General features: G+C 44.7%; 1 long non-coding RNA gene and 1 pseudogene across 1 annotated transcript; both read right to left on the minus strand.

Annotated features, from left to right (window-relative positions):
• Window positions 1-2,619: 2,619 nt before the first annotated feature.
• Window positions 2,620-7,467, minus strand: LOC140598353 (uncharacterized). The gene is made up of 3 exons (XR_012000731.1): window positions 7,280-7,467; window positions 3,103-3,211; window positions 2,620-2,787 (listed from the first exon to the last, which is right to left on the minus strand). It is a non-coding gene; the product is annotated as an uncharacterized lncRNA (long non-coding RNA).
• On the minus strand, window positions 3,401-7,594 carry LOC112918259 (farnesyl pyrophosphate synthase pseudogene; annotated as a pseudogene).
• Between the last annotated feature and the right edge of the window lie 261 nt (window positions 7,595-7,855).

A 7,855-nucleotide genomic window follows, 5' to 3' on the forward strand; every position in this document is an offset into this window, starting at 1 on the left:
TTTTGGGTTATTGATGTTAATAGGCTTCCCATCTATTTCATCCCTATAGATGCCCACCTCTATATCCATCTCCACAACTCCCTGTGAGTCAAGTCCCTTTGGCTGCCACTCATTAGATGTTGCTGGTCTTTATAGTCGTGGCCTCCTGGCTTCTAGTGACTAAGTGCCACCATCTGGCCTCTACTATTTGGGGAAGGGGAACTTCATTTCCCTAGTTATTAATGAGCCCTAACTCTGTGACTGCTAGTATTAGCTCAGGACTATAGAGAATTTCTTGGTGTTGTTGCCCCTTACCAGAGGATTTCTGATGGCCTTCTGGCTTATCTTCTGGGCTCTCCTATGAAGTGTAATCCTTTGATAGGTCTTCTGGCCTCACCCATATCCATCCCAGCATGCCTACCTCCCCCAGTCTTTTAATTTACTCTCCTACCATATATGCCTGGGCAACTCTCATGTTTCTACTTTGCTCAGCGTTGGCCATCACTTTCTCTAGGTTTCTAAGAGCCCCCCAACAGTGAGTTGTTTTATCTCCAAGAGTCCTTGCCAGGGTGTTAAGTCCTAACTCAAGAAAATGCTCCTAAGTCAATAAATTCTTGATTATCTAGTCTGATATTCCAGCCTCCATGATCAAATAACTTCAAAACTCAATTGTACTCTCCTGATTTGTGTGTGCTAGCTAATTCTTACAGCTCCTTGGGATCCCTGGGTGGTGCAGCGGTTTGGCGCCTGCCTTTGGCCCAGGGCGCGATCCTGGAGACCCGGGATCGAATCCCACGTCGGGCTCCCGGGGCATGGAGCCTGCTTCTCCCTCTGCCTGTGTCTCTGCCTCTCTCTCTCTGTGACTGTCATAAATAAATAAAAATTAAAAAAAAAAAAAGAAAGAAAAAAGAAAAAATTCTTACAGCTCCTTTGTACATGATCTCTTTCCTCCTTTATCAGGTCAGGCATGTTTTCAGCTGGGTAATGCTAGGATTTGGTTCTGGTTATTAGCACAGCAGCCAGAGTAGGGGAAGCTCTGCATTGTCTTTCAGCATGGAGGAAGTACTAGTTCTTACTATGAAGAGATAGACCATCTCTTTGCAGAGAACTCTGAAAGTTCTTGAGGGTCTGTAGAGCTGATATCCTTACAGTTGTGCATTCATGCATCCAGATGTCCCAACCCTTGTTTCGGCGTTCAGGTTTCCTCAACCAGGGCCCTAACCTGCTCTGGCCATACATTTTAATGTTTCTGGGGCTCTGTGCCTCTATCATGTCCTGAATCTGTGGCATAGCTGTGTCAGCTCCTCCACTATAGGAGATAGAAGCCTCTTTGTAAGTTACTGAAGAGGTCCTCTGTCTTTCATACTTGTCCATTAACCTAGGGAGACCTTTGCTTTTTCTTTATCCCTCCTGAGTATCAATATAATTTAGCAGTAATCAGCCAACTCCATTCCTTGTGCTGGGAACTACCCATGGTCCTATCCTACTCAGGATAATATTGTCTCTTGCCCACCAGGTAGTGTGTGAGCTGGTCCTGAAACCTCATTTTATTATTCAGCTTTTGTTTTAGTTTTGGGTTTTTTGGACCTCTGCCGGTATCACTTGTATTAGTTAGGATCCTCTACTCAGAGTTGCCAAGGTGGAATTTGGCATGTGTATTAACTAGGGCTGCCATGACAAAATATCACGGGCTGGGTGGCTTAAACAACAGAAATTTATTTCTCACAGTTCTGGAGCCTAGAAATTTATTTCTTACACTTCTGGAGCTTAGAAGCCCAAGATCAAGAGATCCACAGATTTGGTTGCTTCTGAGGCCTCGCCTTCAGTATGCAGATGGCCACCTTCTTGCTCTGTCCTCACATGGCCCTTAGTCAGCACCATACCCCTCCTGTCTCTCTGTGAGTCCAATCCTCTTTTGGAAAGATTGGGATTAGAGTTCACCCTAACAGCTTAGTTTTAACTTAATTGCCTCTTTAAATGAGGCTGTATTTGAATAAATACAGTCTGAGTTACTGGGTGTTAGGGCTTCACCATATGAATTTCGGAGAGAACACAATTCAGCCCATAACATGCAGATTTCTTAGGGGAAATGTCTATGAAAGATAGAAGGGAAGGGGAGGAGAAGGTGGAAAAGTGTATACATTGTGATACAGATCTGACACCTATGAATGAGAGGGAAAAGAAATGACTGAGTAGGCAGGGTCTCAGACTGCAGCATAGTTCTAAGAGTTTCAGCTAGACTGATAGGTGGTCCTCAAGGCAAAGCTACCCATTAGAGGAGTCCCAAATATTCCAAAAATGAGGCTCCATTGGTACTCCTGCCATGCTCAGTCATTGGCCAGGACTAGCCAATTATTATTTAAGAGGCCTACAAGAATCAAAGCCAGTTAAACCTCTCACTATCCTTGGTGAAAAATCTTTGCTTATTTAAAAATATTCCTACAAAATGACTGAGGTAAAAAAACAAAACAAAAAAACCCCCAAACCCAAACAAGGTGAAGGAGCCAAATTTAAAATGTCCCTTTATGTAAATAACAAACTGTAGCTACTAAAGATAAAAGTAGATAGATAGATTTGGGGAATATGGTATCTAGGAAGAGCAAAGGGACCTAGAGTATAAATTGATTTGAAATCACTTACAGGGCAGCCCCGGTGGCGCAACGGTTTAGCGCCGCCTGCAGCCCAGGGCATGATCCTGAAGTCCCAGGATCCAGTCCCACGTCAGGCTCTCTGCATGGAGCCTGCTTCTCCCTCTGCCTGTGTCTCTGCCTCTCTCTCTCTCTCTGCATCTCTATGAATAAATAAAATCTTTAAAAAAAAATAAAAAAATAAAAAGAAATCACTTACAAAATTCTCCACATTAAGTATATTTTATGCCATTCACCCAGGAATATCTGACACAAAGTAATAATACAGGACATGTACTAATGTATCTGAATATTTTCAATATTTGTTGGGCTATTAATTTTACCAAACTATTTCATTTACTTCCAGTGGAATGACAATGCTTCTAATCTGTAGATACTTAAATAGTTAAGACCTCTGTGTTTCATTTCTTAAAATGATTAAAGCAGCTTTCAATTAGGGGATCATTTTTATTTGAAAAAATGTGCAAAAACGTACCAAAATATCTGCGAGCTCTCATTCTGTGGGTGAATGCAGAACTTTCATTAGTGTCCAAATGATCTGCATTTCTCTGGGAAGAAACAGTCCTCATCTCTCAGTATGTCACCTAAAAAAGTTGTGACCAACAAACTTCTGTCATGTTTATAAAAAAAACCTCCAACCAACCAAACAAAAAACTCCACAAAGGAAATAAAAGGAAAAGAAATAATAATGTTAAATTTTAAGAGTGGCAATTTGAACTGAATTTTCTACTTATTCTAATTCTTCAAGTGACACACACACACACACACACACATTTTTAAGATTGGACAATTTATTGAGAGCCGCCCCACCCCATCCTCGCAGTCTCTAGGTCACTTTTTCCTCTTGTAGATGTTGTGTGCCAGCCCCAGGAAGATGGCTGGGGACAGGGGCGAGGCCGACTGCTCAAAGAGGCTCATGAGGCGGCCGTAGCTATCTTCCTCATACTGTGTGAAAACAGCTGGCAGGTTCAGCTCCTCATACAGCGCCTTCACCCGGGCCACCTTCTCCGTCTCCTTCTGCCCATAATTCTCCTGAAGGACCTTGCGCTGCTCTGGAGATGCCTGCTGCAGACACTGAACCACCAGCCAGATGCACTTGTCCTGAATGTCTGTGCCAATCTTGCCTGTCACACTGGGGTCCCCAAAGAGATCCAGGAAATCAGCCTGAAACTGAAAGAACTCCCCCATCTCCAGCAGGATCTTCTTAGCATTGGCATGCTCTTTCTCCCCGTCGATGCCTGCCACATACATGGTGGCAGCCACGGGAAGGTAGAATGAGTAGAAGGCCATCTTATACTTGACAATGTACCTCTTGACTTGTACCTCTTCTCAGTGAACCTGCTGAGATCCACGCTGCCCTCAGGGGCGGTGATAAGGTCCAAGGTCTGTCCAATCTCAGTCTGGTAGCAACTCTGGAGGAAAAGCTCAATCAGGTTCAGGTAATAGGGCTGCTCCCAGCAGTAGACTTCAGCAGGTGGTAGATACATGATTCCGGAAGCAAAGCATCATTGATGGCATCCAAGCCTATGCCTGGCTTCTGATACCAACAGATCTTCCCCCGTCGGGTGAGGGACAAGTCCATGATCTCATCTGATACCAGGAAGAAAGCCTGGAGCAGCTCCACACACCAGCCCATGCTCAGCGCCCGCCGCAGACTAGCAGCATCCTGCTACCTGGGCTCCACCAGCTCCTGAAATGCTATCAGCGCCGTCAAACCCCGCTGGTACCTGCCTCCAACAGCTTTGTACTCCAAGACCTCCTTGAGCCGGGCAATGGCGTCTGGGTGGCCCATGCCATCCTCGGTCAGCATCTTGACAATTTAGGGTTAGTGCTGGATGAAATCCTGCCTTGCTTGGGCATAAGCATCCAATTTCTGGTCTCCATTCATTCTGAGGGAGGAGTAAAGTGCTCTGCTCCTGGATGCCGAAGTGACACTTTTTTTTTTTTCCCGCAGCTATCCAAAGTGACACATATATTAACCTCTATACAACTAGTATGTTTACAGCAATCCATCAATAATTGTCTATTTACTCAACAATCATTCTAGAGCATATAAGAGGTGCTAGGCTGAGTAAGACTCAGTACTGGTCTTCAGAGAACTCACGTTTCAATTACTTTTCTTCTTAAAAAACATTTTTATTGTGGTAAAATACACATGAAATTTACTATTTTTTCCATTTTTAAGTGTACAGTTCAGTGTATGAAGTACATTCACACTGTTGTGCAACCATCACCACAATCCATCCCCAGAACTTTCCGTCATCATCCTGCACTGAAATTCTGTACCTATTAAACAATAATTCCTTAGCCCCTTTTTCCCGGGCCCCAGGTAACCACTAGTCTACTTTCCATCCTTTTTTTTTTTTTTTCTACTTTCCATCCTTAATGAATGTGACTATTCTAGATACCTTATATAAGTACAATAATACAATATACATCCTTTCATGTCTGGCTTATTTTGTTTAGCATAATGTCTTCAACCTCCATCCAAGTTGTAGCATGTGTCAGAATTTCATTCCTTTTTAAGGCTAAAATAATATTGTTGCGCATATATACCACGTTTTGTTTATCTTTAGCTAGCTAATCTCTGAATTTCTTTCAAAAAGATATGACAATGCTTTTAAAATTACTGTTTTAAGCTAGAGTATGCAGCATCACAGTAGCTCCCCAGACGCCAGTTCCCTGCTTTTGCTCTGACCAAAGAACAAGGTGCTCTCTTTCACGGTTTTAGTTTTTGAAACAATTCCTGACACTTCTGTATTTCTCCTTAAAAGTACTTGGGACAGTTACACACTTTGAGGTGTCTTTTTTTACAGCAATATCTTCTAGTTTATGTAAAGTCAGAAGTATTTACAAATTAGGCAATTTCAAGTACGTAAAGAATTCAGTTCGGGGATCAGTTCTTACTGGCGTCCTCATTTGGGGGCATCTCCAGTCCAGCTGGGGCTTATTCTGCCACAGTTCATTTTGCTCCAGGACCAATGCGCCTAGGTTCCCAATATATTTTCTGAATGTAGGGAGGGTTTCTGAATGTAGCTCATTCTCTCATGTTTTATTACATTCATTTCTTTTTTGTCTTTAATGGCTCCATTATCATTTTTCTCAGAGGGATGCATGGTTCAACTTTTTTTTTTTTAAGATTTTATTTATTTATTCATGAGAGACACAGAGAGAGAGACAGAGACACAGGCAGAGGGAGAAGCAGGCTCTACGCAGGGAGCCCGATGTGGGACTCGATCCCAGGATCTGGGATCACGCCCTGAGCCAAAGGCAGGAGCTCAACCGCTGAGCCACCCAGGCGTCCCAATGGTTCAACTATTTATTTATTTATTTATTTATTTATTTATTTATTTATTTTAATTTTTATTTTTTTTTTAATTTTTATTTATTTATGATAGTCACAGAGAGAGAGAGAGAGAGAGAGAGAGAGAGAGAGGCAGAGATACAGGCAGAGGGAGAAGCAGGCTCCATGCACCAGGAGCCTGACGTGGGATTCGATCCCGGGTCTCCAGGATCGCGCCCTGGGCCAAAGGCAGGCGCCAAACTTCTGCGCCACCCAGGGATCCCTGGTTCAACTTTTTAATGAAACATTTATTGAGGGGCACCTGGGTGGCTCAGCAGTGGAGTGTCTGCCTTCAGCCCAGGTCATGAGCCTGGAGTCCCGGGATCGGGTCCCACATCAGGCTCCCTGTGTGGAGCCTGCTTCTCTCTCTGCCTGTGTTTCTCCCTCTCTCTGTGTGTCTCTCATGAATAAATAAATAAAATATTTTTTTTTAAAAAGAAACATTTATCGAATTGATCATGGTATGAAACTATACTAGGTGCTGGATTTTTAAAGCCAGGACGATCCATTTTCTTGGGAGAAAACAGGATTTCCCTGATTACGCACCATCAGCTACTGGCTCCCCTTCATTTATGATATACAGGGCACAGACACACTTACCCAGAAGAGATTCCACTTTCAAGTCGTTTTGTGAGACATTCACTGCCATACCTGAAACTAGTAGGGGCTGCAGAACACCTTGCATCCCTGAGTGTTCAGGAAATATTATTATGCTCAAGTACCTATATAGGTTTATAGGTAATACCTATGTAGGTGTATAGATAGTTACTATACATTAATTTTAAAATAACTTTTAAAGTGCAGGCACAGTATATTTAACTGGCATTTTTCAATAGAAAGGTCACATTAATTGACCAGAAACCTAAAGGATACTCTCCTTTTCTCAGAAAACAGATTTCTGAGGATTGCTACTTGAAACTTCTCTGTTTCATTAGTGTCAAACATCTGATTGGCCAGGGACCACAAAAAACGATATCTCTGCTGAATTTATGAAGGCAGGAAATAAACGACGGGAAAAACAGATCTCAATACTCTAAAGGCTTATGTCTACATTCCCCCCCCCCCCCCCCCGACTGAAATACCTTGATCGTTTACAAACCTAATCTAGGACCAAATACGAACTTTTCTTGAGAGACACGGGGCCTGGGAAGCTAAGACTTGATCGGTGGTACCAGACTGACTGGAGTGGAACTCCCGCGTCTCCCTTTCAGTCATCTACCGCCCCGCACAGGGCTTCTTAAGGGGCTGCCTCTCTTAAGCAAATCATTCACTTACAGCCTTTCTATGAAGCGTGAAGTTGCTCTCCTACCTTTACGGGAGGGAAGCACCAGAAGGCGGCACGGTCAGCTAAATTCTTTATGAAGAACAGAAAAGGCAGCGAGCCATACGAACCCCGGATCCAAGGATGTGCGTTGGCCGACCTAAAACCCAGACTGGAGGGTGGGGGGGGCGGCGGGGAAGGGCAAAGAGCGGAAGGAAATGCTGCTAAGATTACCTTGACCAGGTGACAACGTGGGAGACTCTTCCCGCTTAACGGAAACCTATCAACTTTTCTCAAACGGACCACGCAATAGGGAGGGCAGAAGCGGATGGCCTAGGCCGCAGCAGCCCGCGCGCCTCGCCGCCGCCACGGGGAGCCCCGCGCCGGGCGCCTGGAACCCGGGAGCGCCAGAGCCGGAAGCGCGGGGGATCCCGCCAGCGGCTGGGCGGGGGCACAGCGCAGGGAAAACGGGACCGATGTACCCTGGCGGGGATTCCGGGAGCCGGCAAGGAGCCTATTGAATCAGAGTTCACACGGCCCAACCCTCGCAGCGGGGCTCCGGCTGCCAATCTGAGGGCGGCTCGCACCTCCTCCGGGGGAGGAACTCTCTCCACACGCCTCCCG

This window comes from Vulpes vulpes, chromosome 3 (genome assembly GCF_048418805.1).
Source record: "Vulpes vulpes isolate BD-2025 chromosome 3, VulVul3, whole genome shotgun sequence".
In the NCBI taxonomy this organism is placed as follows: domain Eukaryota; kingdom Metazoa; phylum Chordata; class Mammalia; order Carnivora; family Canidae; genus Vulpes; species Vulpes vulpes.